Source organism: Triturus cristatus, chromosome 4_1, assembly GCF_964204655.1.
Source record: "Triturus cristatus chromosome 4_1, aTriCri1.1, whole genome shotgun sequence".
In the NCBI taxonomy this organism is placed as follows: domain Eukaryota; kingdom Metazoa; phylum Chordata; class Amphibia; order Caudata; family Salamandridae; genus Triturus; species Triturus cristatus.
Window position 1 is genome coordinate 755416803 of NC_140585.1, and position 14725 is coordinate 755431527.

Here is a 14725-nt window from a genome sequence, read left to right on the forward strand (position 1 = left end):
GTTATATATTAATATTTTGGAACATATATATTAATATTTTGGAACAATCTCTTAATAATCTAAATACAGATTGTCCAAGGGTAGGGACACGTAACATCCCAGTGCTGTTGTACGCAGATGATGCGGTTCTCCTGGCACGAACCCCTAAAAGTCTGCAGATCCTTATTGATGGGTTCGTCAAATTTATGGAGGCGATAGACCTGTCTGTCAATCTAAAAAAATCATATGTAATGACAGCAGGCCACAAGCCACGGATTGGCTCCACTTACAGAATTGGCACCCACACACTAGAAAGGGTGCAAACATTCTCGTATCTAGGTGTGCTCTTTGATGAGTCACTAAAATTCACACCCCTCGTGCAGGAAAGGTGTGGTAAATTGGTGGCATCATCTGGGGCCATTTCTGGTTACGGGAGTAGAGTTGGCCGCTGGTGTCCGGAACAAACAATTAACTTTTATGGCTCAATGTGTTGTCCAAAAACCATGTACGGCTCAGAAGTATGGGGATTTATAAATCTTGATGGACTACAAAGGGAAGAAAACAAAATACTTCGTTCAGTATTGAAAGTCCCTAATTGCACACCAGCTCTCATAGTCCACAAAGAACTAGGAAGACCCTACTTAGAGGATCTGATCAAGTTTAGACCAATCCTGGCTTGGCTTAAAATATGGACGAACCCTGAAGCAGCACTGAGTAGGTTGATTATACAAGATTGCCTTGGTAGAGATAAACATCTGAATTTCCCATGGATCAATTATGTTAAGACTAGCCTGGAAAGTATGGGTTACCAAGAGCTGTACTTAAACCCCTCACTGATCACTGCTCAGGATAAGCTTAACCTGAAGAGAATTTTCATGGAATCAAGAGTATCGGGCAGGATTACAATAGAAGGGAGCAAACCTACAGTGAGTATTTACAGTAGGCTTGAAACCACTGCAGGGATGGAACCGTATCTTTGTGTCCTCTACAATGCCCAAGAGAGGTTTTTAATGTCACGTTTTAGGCTCAATTTTTTACCTTATTTGTTAGCTGATCCAGCTGGTTTTAGTAATTCAATTGAGCAGAAGGGTGCCTGCGGCTGCGACAATAGGTCTCCGCAGTACACCCTTCATTTTGTACTTTTATGTCCTATATACACCATCCCAAGACGTAGATTCTTAAAAGATATTCTGAAAAAGGCAAGGTTCACTCGAGCCAAAGAGGCACTGACCTTTCTACAAAGGGCTAGTGACCCGTTAACATTATGTGCGGTGATAAGTTTCTTGAAATTTGCACTCAGACTCAGGGTAACTAGAGGCCAGCATTAATTATGAACACTGTAGACTCGACAACTTGTTAGTTTTAGCAAGCTACCAATAAGGATTTCCTGTGATTAACCTCTTCAATGCCTATGACGAGCTGGTCTCGTCATGGGCCGCGGTTGCGCTGTGCCCATGACGAGACCAGCTCGTCATAAACCCCGCCCGCTAATGAAACGGCCGGCACAGGGCGGGGAAAGGGGCGGGCACTGAAGGGGTTAATGAATTATTTGTATGTACATAGATTCATTCAATGTTCTGTATACTGATTTAATACTGTTTTAACTGTATATATGTGTATTCTTTTATGATGATTTTTAACCACCGAATAAAGAACTATTGAATTGAATTGAATACTCAAGAGTGTCCCGGCCCAAAGCAATGAGGGGTGAAGTGTGACATTAAACAAAGAGGTGTGTTTTCAGGTTTTCCTTGAAAACCACTGGGTCCTGAATATTTAGAAGGTCAAAGGGAAGGGCGATCCAAGCAACAGCAGCTTTCCAAGCAAGAGAGCTGCCTTCTAGCCTCTGGTATTTGAAGCGAGGTACCTGGGCGAGGCATTGGGACATAGAGCTCAAATGTCTTGATGGAGCATAGAAGGAGAAGCATTTTTGCAAGTAGGTAGGGCCGAGGCCATGAAGAGTACGATGGGCCTTAACTAAGGATTTGAATTTGAGCCTTTTGGCCACGGGAAGCTAGTGTAGTGATCGTAAGTGAAGTCTCACGCTATTCCTGGAGGAAATGCCAAGAAGAAGTCTGTCAGCCGCATTTGGGACAACCTGGAGCTTTTTCAACAGATAGCCCGGAATGCCAATATAAAGAGCATTGACGTAGTCAAGTCGAGACAGAATAAGGGCGCAAATAACCGTTTCTTTTGCTGCCTTGGGTAGGAGAGGGAGAATCTTCCTTAGGGTTTTAAGAAGACCAAAACACTTGGCGGCCAACTTCTTATTATGAGTCGAGAAGGAAAGGCTCTCATCAAACCACATCCCCAGATTCTTGGCGGGCTTCCCTGTAGATGTGGGCAGGGGGAACTCAGGTGGCCAGAGAGATTCCCTAAAATTGGGAGGAAATTTTCCGAAGAGGAGAATCTCCGACTTCTCTTCATTGCACTAGAGTTGTGCGGCAGTCAGCCATTTAAAGCTGGAAGTCAGACAATGTTGAACAGAACAGACTGCGTCCGCGTTTTTATCCCATTTGAAGATAACATAAGTGTCATCAGCGTAAGCCATAACCTTAGCCCACAGACCCTCAGCCAGATATCCCAGCGGTGTAACATAAATGTCAAAAGAAGGGGGCTAAGGGAGGACCCCTGGGGGACTCCCGTAGTCACTGACTGGGTAGTGGAAGAGGACGGTGGAAGCCAGATCTGCTGGACCCGTCCTTCCAAGAAAGACCTAAGCCAGCTCCGAACAGTGCCTGACACACCGATCTTGGCAAGTCGCATGAGGAGCAGTGAATGTGGGACCGTGTCGAAGGCCGCCGACAGGTCAAGCAAAATTAATCCTGCCCTCCCGCCAGCATCCAGAGACTCCCGAATGGCCTCCAAGACCTCCACCAGGGCAGATTCGGTACTATGGGAGGCTAAACCCTGACTGGGCCGGATGCAGAAGGCCATCCTTCTCAACAAACTCAGTGAGTTGTTTATTCACCACCTTCTCATCCACCTTAGCCAGACCAGGCAGGAGAGAGATGGGACGGTAATTCCCTGGGCTAAGGGGATCAAGCGACGGATTTTTTAAAAGAGGCAATATCTTGGCCTGCTTCCAGGCCTCTGAGACACAAGCTTCCTGAAGGGACAAATTGATGATACCATTCACTTCGGTGTTAATAATCTTTGCTGCTGCTGCCAGAAGTCTAGCAGGGCAAGGGTCCGAGGGCGAGCCCGACTTCAGACCCTTATGGATTTTAAGGGAATCAAGCAGGTCCACAGGCCTAAAAGCATGCAAGGAATGATTGGGGTCAGCAGGTGATGACACAAGAGCTGCCCCAGTATAATTGTCGCAGGAAAAGAAAGCTTCCTGGATAGTGCGGATTTAATCCGTAGAGAAGTTGGAGAGGTTATGTATTATATTTCTCACTCAAAACTACTTTGTCATGAGGGAATTTTCATCTCTACCATTCTATATATCAAACTTATTTCCTTATTAGCAGCGATCATTGTATTAGAGGAAGCATTTGCAGCATTAGATGCAAACATTCATGCAACTATTATTCACTATGAAAAAACACATGTTCATGTAAAGGTCTGGAAAATATATTTTATGCACATTTAGCAATTTCTAGTCAGGTCAGCTTGTCAGGCAATCACGCTTCTTTTAAAAACTTTGTTTTGTCCAGGTTTGACATATATAAACCAAATATATGCAATGGTACACCGTCATACATGTATCTTACCAATAAACAGCAGTCTTTAATATTTAAATATAGCAATGCAAACATATCTGCAGGTATTCATATATCAAAAATATACATTCTCAAAATGTATTTACTTCTTATTTGTCCTAATGTCCTGTCCCCACATGGCTCGGAAATGTTTCGTTACCTGAATTTGTGTGCTTTAATCATATATGCTAGCTGGTGTAGGGTGCCACTATATCTAGGAGTCAATGTCCTGCGTGGGTCAGCAGACATCTGAAGGATAGTTCCCATCAACCCACACCTTCCGGAACAATACCATTTTCTAATTGGGAATTGGACGGCTGTCTCAATGCGGCTACATAGTCCCTGCATGGGCCCCATATGTCTTTAGGGCGTGATGATCTAGGCACATTGCAGTACGCTAAACTGCGCAACCATCTCTTTAGTGTGGGAGTGGCCCTGCGTCCCCACAGTAAAGCTATCTCTCTTTTGTCCAGTAATAAACCAACAGATGCAAATCTCCTCACTTTGTTAGGGAAGTTGACCGTGTAGCCCAGTAGTGCTACTTCCGGCGTGGGAACCAGTGTGAGGTTAATTATGTTACCCAGTGTGGTTTGTATCTGCTCCCAATATGATTGTAATTTAGGGCAGGTCCATGTGAGGTGCGCAAAGTCTGCGTGGGATGAGGAGCATTTCTGGCAACTGTGAGGTCTAGAAGGATCTATCCTGTGTGCCATGAGGGGGGTGTGGTAAATAAGTCGTAGGAATTTGAAATGTAGCAGTTTATGCCTGCTATTCAGGGAGACTTCCTTTGTGACTGCACAGCATTTCGCCCATTGTTCATCTGATATGGTGAGGCCCAGGTCCCGCCCCCATGCGTTGCGAATGCCCTCATTGTCAACCTGTCTGGTATTAGCGCATATCTTGTATAGTTTAGAGATAAGGTGTGTACTTGTCTCATTTTCAATGACCACTGTGAGTGGGGCAAAGGAGTCAGGCTCGATCGGATAGGTAGTTAGTGTGGCGCGTAGAGCAGAGCAAAGTCGCCCCAACACAAAGGCGTCCATGAAGGTGTGTACCTGGAAACGGGCATCCTCATTAATCGAGAAAATGTGTTCAGCCGGGTAGAGGTCCCCTATTTTCTCAATGTTGAATTTGCCCAACATGCGGTACACTAATTTTTCCCTTGTGATTGGTAATCACGAGGGGTTGGGGAGAGGTAGGGTGGAAGAGTATAGTGCGGTGGCACCAACTAGTCTCCGTAATTTATTCCATGCCCACATGGTGGAGGAGACGGTTTGGATGTTATGTGGATTCCTAGGAACGCCCTTTGGCAGTACTGTGGTCAGTCCGTCGGGCAAGACAAAATCTGCTTCGGGAGAGCAGAGCAAAGTCGCCCCAACACAAAGGCGTCCATGAAGGTGTGTACTTGGAAACGGGCATCCTCAGTAATCGAGAAAATGTGTTCAGCCGGGTAGAGGTCCCCTATTTTCTCAATGTTGAATTTGCCCAACCTGCGGTACACTAATTTTTCCCTTGTGATTGGTAATCACGAGGGTTTGGGGAGAGGTAGGGTGGAAGAGTATAGTGCGGTGGCACCAACTAGTCTCCGTAATTTATTCCATGCCCACATGGTGGAGGAGACGGTTTGGATGTCATGTGGATTCCTAGGAACACCCTTTGGCAGTACTGTGGTCAGTCCGTCGGGCAAGACAAAATCTGCTTCGGGTCGCAGGAATGGGATTCTGGCATCGGGGTGGAACCATGCATGTGCGTAGCAGCATTGAGCGACTAAATAATATAGTTGAAAATCTGGAACACCGTCTCTCCCCCTCTCATAAGGCAGAGTAAGCACCTGCCAGCGGACTCGTGCCCTCTTCCCTCCCCACAGCAGTCTTACGAGGTGTATGTGTAACGTAAAAAAAATTGTTTGTAAGGGGTACGATGATACTATTAAAAAGGTACAAGAATTTGGGAAGCACCACCATTTTAAGTAGTGCAATCCTGCTCGCTATCGATAATGGCAGACGTAGCCAGCGCACAACCTGGCCTTCTAAAGCACAGATTGCACGTCCATAGTTTAGACTAAGGATTTGTGCGGTGTCTAGGTGAATGTGTATGCCCAAATATTTTACGGAGTCCGTTCACCAGTCCAGGGGGAAGCCGCAATCCCATTGAACCATGCTCGTCGTTAATGGGAATATAACAGACTTGTGCCAATTAATGCCTAATCCGGAAAACCGCCCAAATAGAAGTATTTCTCTGATGAGTGGTTCTAGGTTCACCTGAGGGTCCCGAATGTAGAGAATCGTGTCGTACACATATAAGGAGACCAGTAAAGGGCCAGTGTTAAACTGCAAGTCTCTGTGTAAGTGCCGTTCTTGAAAGTGGCGGATCAGTGGATCCATGGCCAAAATAAACAAAAGGGGAGACAGAGGCATGCCACAGGATAGGGAGAAGGGCCGAGAGAGGGTGCCGTTCACCCAGAGTCTAGCTAGTGGTCTGCAGTACAATAGCGCTGTTGTGGCTATGAAGCCCATGGGCATGTCCATTCGGCGTATGATCGAAAGGAAGAAAGGCCATTCTAAAGAGTCTAAACATCCAATAGGATATCGGCAGCTGGTACCTTCGGGTTGATTCTGTGTATTACAGCAAATAATGTTCTAAGATTTAAAGAGGTGGAGCGATGAGGGACTAATCCCGATTGGGCTGGGGATATGATGAACTCCATTAACTGGGATAAACGGTTTGCGATAATTTTAGCCAATATTTTGTAATCTAAATTTAGCAGTGATAGGGGCCTGTAGGAGCTACAAAGAGATACGTCTTTGCCGGGTTTGGGAAGAAGGATAATGACCGCCTCTCTTAAGGTGGGAGGCAGTACTTGTCGTTCAAGTGCTTCAGCATATACCTCAATTAACTGTGATACGAGTAAGTCTTTGTAGGCCTTATAGAAGTCTCCGTTAAAGCCGTCTAACCCGGGGGCCGAGGAACCTTTGAGAGCCTCTATCGCGCCCAGTACATTGGCCTCCGATATGGGTTCAACTAGGAAGTCCTGCATGTGCTTTTCTAAATATACCAGCGCTATTTTTGACAAATAGTCCTCTTGGGCTGTATGATTGCTTCCTAGTTTGGAGGAATAAAGGGTTGTCAAATAGTCCAAAAACTCATTGCGGATGGACGAGGTGGAGGATAACGTTTGATTCATGGACGATCGGATTTCAGTAACGTAAGACCTGCTGTACGGGGGGCGGAGCATCTGCACCAGTACCCATCTGGGTCGCTAAGCTTCTCCATACCGTCTGGCAGACTGGTATTTGCCTAAATATAACAGTTCCCTGTCTGCTGTCTCCCGAAACTCAACAAGTAAAGACAACCCTTTGCCCTCTGTGTCTGGGTCAGGGGTGTGTAATGCTGCAGCATCTAAAACCATGAGTTCGCGTTCAATGCGTGCTAGCGTGTTACGCAAGTCTTTAAGTACCCAGGCATGTTTGGCGATGCAAACACCTTGTATGTATGCCTTAAAGCCCTCCCATAAGACCACCCACGTGTCCACGGAACCAGTGTTAATGGAAAAGTAGTCTTCGATGGCTTCGCGTACCTCTGCATTAAAAAGGTCATCATAAAGGGCCCGACTAGGAAATCGCCACTGTCGTTCGAAGCCCTCAGGATGAGGAACATTCAAGTGTAGTTGTCCTGGGGCGTGGTCCGAATACGTTCACGGTGGTGCCACTTGAGATCGGAACCAACTGGCAACTCCAGGGGAGGCTAGCCAGAAATCAAGCCTGGTCCATGTATTATGTTGGTCCGAATAGTGTGTGTATTCTTTGGATGTAGGGTTGCGTTTGCGCCAGATGTCTAGCAAGTAGAGCTGTTCACAGAGGTCTAGTAGTGCACGATGCGCACGTGGTTTAGTATCCGGGGATGTGGATGTGCTGTCTAAGCTTGGGTTCAATAGTAAGTTAAAGTCCCCCCAACCAGGAGATAACTAGGTTCCAACCTCGCTAGTTGTGCATGTAGGGAGTGAAAAAAGTCAGGAGAATCAGTGTTCGGACTGTATACACAAATCAATGCCATATAGTGTCCCATAAGCGTGCCTGTGACAATAATGAATCAGCCCTCTGTATTTCCTACCACGGAACTGAGACTGAAGGGGACCCTTTTATGTATAAGAATGGCTACACCTCAGGCATAATTACTATAGTTCGCAAAGTATCTATGCGCTCCCCTACTCGCAGCAAAACGGGCTGTGTCTGATTTAGGCAGATGTGTTTTCTGTAGATAAGCGATGTCTACATTGTGTCGCGTCATATAGTTCACAACCTGCTGTCGTTTGCGGGTGTCATTCAGCCCCCTCACATTCCAAACATTAAGGACAATATAGAGGGACCTGTGGTGTTACCTAACTGTGCCATAAGAAATGCTCAGTATGTAAAACTTAAGGAGATAGAAATAAAACAGAAAAAACATCGACAGTGACCATTGCAATGCATAACTGGAAAGGTTTTACGATGTGAAATTGCCCCCCCCTCCCGCCACCCAGCCTCACCCCAATCCAAGTGAGGCAATACCCCAAGAGAACAAATAACTTGAAGTACTAATCAACTTTACATTATAATGTAGAACCCCTAGAAGGGCACTTTCGCAAAGACATGTTCAAACCCATGGTGTACACCTTGAGGGGTGGCAACACCACGTCAGGCAGCCGACTATTTGAAACAATATGGAGAAGTAATGTACATTATCCCAGAGTCTTTACGCAATTGGAAGGACGAGATAATACCGCTATGTTAACTAGTACCAGAGTTGGAGAATAGTTCAGCACTTGCGTCAGAGCCACTGTACGGAGGAGAATGCCCCCGGCTCCCTGACCCTGTCCTAGTGTTGTTTTGCTTGTAAGTGTGGCAGAACTCATGCACTTCTGTAGGAGTGTCAAAGATGCGAGCCCGGCCTCTGATGTCAACTTTCAACCTGGCGGGGTATAGCATACCATATTTGAGACCCAGGTTCCTCAGGGTGACCTTCACCCCATTGAATTTCCGGCGGGCCTCCTGTACCATTGCTGTGAAATCAGGGTAGAAGAAAAGTTTAGAGCCCTGCCATATAGTGTCCCCTCGTTCTCTGGCAAGGCACAATACTGAATCCTGGTCTCGGAAATTTATGACCCGGGCAATGATGGGTCGTGGGGGACAACCAGGGTTCGGCTGAAGTCTGAGGGAACGGTGTGCACCATCTATTACAAATCCCTGGGTGAATGATTCTTTACCAAAAATTTCAGATAGCAATGTCTCTACAAATATGTCCATCCTGCCTGCAGTTGTAGTCTCTGGGACCCCTAGGATACGAAGGGTATTGCGCCGGCTGCGTGCCTCAAGATCTTCATTCTTTACAGCTACCTCCTTAAGGATGCATTCGGTTCTCTCCAGGCGTTGTAGAGACTGTGCCATGCCGTCCTCAATGTCCAAAATGCGGGCATCGGCTATGTCCAGACGTCGGTCTTGCGCTTGAATCTTGGTCCCCATTTCTTCCAGGCTCTTGTCCAATGTGCCAAACCGCCCATCTAGTGCCTTGAAGCCCGCCCTCATTTCCTGAAGCATCGACGCCGATAGCGCAGGGAGGTCATCTTCGCGTTGTACACCATGTGCACTCTCTGCCATTGTAGTGGGTTCTTCAGCAGTTTTGTCCGCAAGCTTTTCGAAGGGCAACGTTTTCTGTTTGGGGTCTTTGCGGCCCATGCCATGGCGTTGTGTTGCGGTGAAGTTGTAGACTGGCCAATAGGGCTGAGCGTTCCCACCGCGCCCCGCGTCTCAGTTCGGGGGACTGTAAGGAGTACGCCGCGGGAAGGGCCACAATCCGAAGAATAGGCAACAGATGTGTAGTGTACTTATGCCATGCAAGCAGAGGTGGCAGGTGTTGATGAGAGGGCCCAAACGTATGTTGCGATGGGCGTCAGGAGCAGCGTCTTAGTGTGACGCTTCTCAGAGGCAGGGAACAGCAACTGAGGAAAGTGGGCTTCCCACTCCTCAGGGATCCAGGCAATGGGGCAGGGCTCCGGCGTCGGGACGGTTCGGGAGTGGGGGAGAAGCAACCACGCCGCAGGGCAGCCGGCCACAATATGCCTGGGGCCCACCGGAAGGCGCCCCCTCACCATTCCTCACACCGCTACACCCTCAGAGGATCGCCATTTCGGGTCACTGCGGGGCCCTGTCCCCCGCGCGACTCAGTTGTGGGACGGATGTATGCGCTTTAGATTGGGAGACAACACCGCCACCCCGAGCTTCGTACCAGCGCCGCCGCAACGGGTCTCAACTCACCGCCTGTAGTACCGGGCACCGACACGCCCCTGTCTCTGTCTGCAGACGCCGGGCCTCCGGTGATGTGGCCTGCCTCCCTGCGCCACGATCTCCCAGTCGCTTTATCTCTGTGACGGCGGCACCCACAAGGATCAGAACGCGTCTGCCTGAATCAGGATCGTTTCGCGCAGGCAGCGCCGGTTATCTTCGGGTCATATTCGGTGGGGATGCATAGGATAATGCAGGATGTAGTTGGCCGACCGACGGAGCTTCAACAGCAAGCGGCCTTCATGGACGCTTGCGTGGCCACGCCCGGCAATCACGTTTTAGCTAATGAGGACTACTACAACTAAATATGGTTGCCTACATTCGGAGGCCACAGGCTATTAGCAACCACACCTTCTCGAGGAAATTACCTCTGAACAGCATCTGCTCGGGTCATATTCCGGGCTTAAACATAGCCGTCCTAAACACTAGATCACTACAAAAACACCATCTGGAGAATTTTACGCTTCTCCAGGAGGGGGACATCGATATTCTGGCATTAACAGAGACCTGGCTGGGTGATAACTCTGCCCCAGATATTATCGCTGCCCTTCCTGAGGAATTTGATGCCGTCTGGCATTACAGGCAGGATTCTAAGAGAGGGGGGGGTGTAGCGATCTTCTTTAAAACTAAACTTATGGCCACCAAGATCATCGCAGAGAGCATTGATAACTCCGATTTATTAGGAATCAAATTTTCCCTTCACTCCTCTTGCCTCTTGCTCCTGGTCGTCTATCGTCCCCCGGAGACAACCCCGAGGTTCCACGATTATTTCACGGAGACCGTGTCTGATCTCAGAACCCGATACCAACGTCTCATGGTGGTTGGAGATTTCAATCACCATTGGGAAATAATCCCGAGAGAGCCGCAGGCCAGACAATTAGAAATGGCAATGTCCGCCTTAGGACTCGTCCAAATAGTCGACCGCCCCTCTCACATAAAGGGGCACACTTTAGATTTAATCTGGTCCACCGATGGTCGGGACAGGCTCCTGGACATCAAACCCTGCGCTTGGTCAGATCATTTTCTAATCTCGTGCTGTGCGCCCGTGTCTGGCCCTCTTCCGCTAGCCCCCCTCAAATGGAGGAAGGTACGGAGCTGGAATAAAATCCAGGCAGAGACTCTAGGGGTGATATTACAGAGGCCTTCTCCTCCCATTCTCGACACGGACAGCATTGATCTAGATAGCATTACTTTGACCAACACCTTACAGGCTGCTATTGATCTAGTGGCCCCAGAGCGTGTGGAAAGGATTCGACACAAACAGAAGGGGGCGCCCTGGTTCAATGAATCCTTGAGGGAAAGGAAACAAAGCCTCCGTCAAGCCGAAAGACGTTGGCGGAAAGTTTATGATCCGGCCGAGTTAATTACCTATAAATCCCTCCTTACATTGTACAAAAAAGCCATTACATCCAGGAAAGCCGAATACTATGCGGAGCGCATTACTAGCGCACCGAACATCCAAAAAGAGACTTTTAAGATTCTGAAAGAACTTAGCAAAAAGCCCGACAACGACTTGGCAGCCATACCGTTTGACTGCAACGCTCTTCAGGCCTTCTTTCTGCAGAAAGTAGCTGAAATCCTTCTAGAGATTAAAGACATTCGGATCTCTACAGACACTTTGGAACCACCTATCTCTTCTCTTCCCAAGGGCAATTCCATCTCCAGCTTCCCGCCTTTGGAAGCTAGTACTCTCTCTCGGCTGGCCTATGGGACTAAGTCTGGCTCCCCTATTGACCCCTGTCCCCCTCGGATATTTAGAACAGGCCCGGACTGGCAATGCCGGGCACCGGGCAATCCCCCGGTAGGCTGCCAGGGGTGGGGGCCGGTTTTTTGGCCGGGGGCCGGTTTTGTTGTTGGGGCCGATTTTTTTGTACACAGTCACTAGTACAGTAGTCACTGACTCAACACTACAGTACTCTGCTGCGCAGCGGCGTGCGTCTTCGTGACTCTCACTCTTTCCTCGCTCTGCGCAAAAACTCAATCTCTGCTGCTAATCAAATAATGCATTGGAGCGCGAGTGCCATTTTAGGGGGTGGGTCGTGCGCGCACGTGCAGCACGCAGATGTCTCCGCACGGAGCCCGCCGCAGCGTCTGTGTGGTCTCTTAGTCTTCTTCAGTTCACCCACCTTAGGGGGGTGGGGCGGGCGCGGCTGTTGGTGACATGTGCATTAGGGCTCGCTCAATAAAAAGTGCGCGTGAGTGACCCGCATTCCAGAGAACTAAGCCAGACGACGAGAGAGGCCCTCTCTTGGCACCGTCCCCATAATTTAATTATTTCTAGCCCTGGCCCCTGCCTGTCCGAGTGTCCCTGCTCCCGACTGTCTGCCGCCCGCAGGTGAGTGTCATTTGCATTTTTGCACATTGTTTGCATTTGCAATCACATAATATATTACACAATACCACAGCAGAAGCCAGAAAGTGCAGTAGGAGCGCGGGGTCAACGCGGGTAAATAACCGTAGGATCGAAGTACATGTAGGCAACTGCGGGAGGGGCAGAGCTGAAGTCTTAAGACCAGAGGGCCACAGTGGGGCAGGAACGAAACGTGCATTGTTTGTATTAGCTCCATTGTCATTTATGGGGGGGCAGCTTATTGGAGACATTTCACATCGTGTGCGTGTCTGCTTGTTTTTATTGTTTGCCTTTGTAACATTAAGTTGACATTTCATCAAGAATGCTGTTCAGGTTATGTGTGGAGTTATTAAACATAGCGCTAAAATGACGAGGCCGGTGGCTTTTTCTGCACAGCCGCATCACCCCATTTCTGTTTTCTCTTTTCTATGCACTTTGCTGAGAGTGCCTCTGCGCCCTGGTCTCTGGGGCTGCCCTGCCACTAGCAGGTAACCAGCTCACATGAGCATTACCTTTACCTGTCACCAGCAGGCAGATGACAACACATGGACTATAAGGGGTCGGCATCTGGAGGGTGTAGAAAAGAGGGGGGGGGGGGTGGGGGGGTGGATAGATTCATCATGGCACTGTGGGCCGGGCCGGGATTAAACAAAAGGTTTTTCCAAGTTTTGCTTTCTGCACCTCATGAGCGAACTAACAAATCTTGCCTTTCTTGGAAATGTTGAACATTAGCTCATGTGCTGCAGAAAGTGTGATTACAGTCAGACACAGGTGCACAGCTCTGATCTGGGCCTGCGCAGGCATTCAAGCGAAGGCCCGCGGGGCTTCATCATGAACAAGGTGCCGTGCACAAGAGGAGAAGAGAACTGTATTATGCCTGTTTTCAGTTAAACTGGAAGAGTTGTATAAATTAGAACATGAGCTGAACGACAGCATAGCTCGGAAGTACGTAGGTATGATTGCTATGGTGGTATTTTTATTTTATTTTTTATTGCAGTTTTATATAGCGCGTACTCGACTCGAAGGTATGAAAGCACTTTACATGGGGAGATTAAGTGATTTGCCACTTGCCAGGCCCTCTAAAATATATCATAACATCAAATTTGTTGGCACGTGTTGTTGACACTATCAGCTTCTAAATGGTATCGTATATCTTTCTGCTTCAGAGGAATTCTTCGAATGAGCAGGAAGTCGGTTACTTGTTATTTTTTTGCAACCCAAATGTATTGGAGCCCTTTACTTGAGCACCAGTCACATTACAAAGAAACACATTCATTTTTGGTAGGCACGGGGAGATGAAGTGATTTGCCCAGAATCACAGGATGTTGAGCTGATGCCGAGGCTCGAACCCGGTTCCCCAGCTCCAAAGTAGGCAACTCTGGTTGTTATGCCACATCCTCTCCTTTGACACAACAATGATAGACATCCACTGGGGAAACAGCAGATTTAAAGGCGCTGTCCAGGAAATGATGTCAAGATAGGTCTCAGATCCCCATCAGACGTCAACAAACAAAATAGCATTCTAAAATGGCTACGTACGGTTGGTGCGGGTTAGTGATGCGGACTGGGTCAATAAAACCGTATTTTTTTCCTCTTCTTTGGGTGGCCCGTTAAAATAGGCAAAAAAGCAGAATGGGAGTTGACAAAATGAAATGAAAGCAGATGGTGATCTGTTAACAGAGATTCTAGGCGGGAAATGCATGTTAACATTCAATGAAGGCCCAGTCTGGGCCTTGGCCTATAACTTTTTGTTTATTCCCCGGCCCAGTTTTGTGCCGGCAGCACAGGCGCACAGCACACTAGAGCCCTGGACCCTGAGTGTGGATTTATTAGTGAGCAGGCCTGCCTGCTTTGGTTCCTCCATCCACGGGCCGCCCGCTGCCCCCAACAGTGCAGCACTGAATTCAAACCCTGATGAGCTCAGGTCAGATTCTGTAAAAATGGGTTTTCTTTTCGTCAGGGTCAGGTGTTGTCTGTTGTTCATGTGTGTGTCAGACTCCGAGCAGGGCCAGGCCAGCTGAAATGTTCCGAGCCAGCAGGCAGGATACATGTCGTGTGCTCCCTTTGGTGGCGCTGTGCTGCTTGACTCTTGGGTGCTGTAACTGGGGCAAAGGTTGGAGTCAGCAAGTCTGCTTAAAATATATTTTTGATCACAAGCCCAAACTTGGGGCTCGTGCTGAAAAATATATTTTAAGCAGACAACAGGGCTTTCTAGTGGTTTTTTTCTTTCTTTTTTACACGAGTGAGTCGTTTTGTTTTGATTTCCACTGCCCACTGGTGTTGCCGCTGGCACTTGCCGCTTAGGCTAACGTGTACGTTTCTAGGAGCCCTCGGTGCGTTCCCTTGATGCTGGCTCAGTTGGTTCGTGACTTACA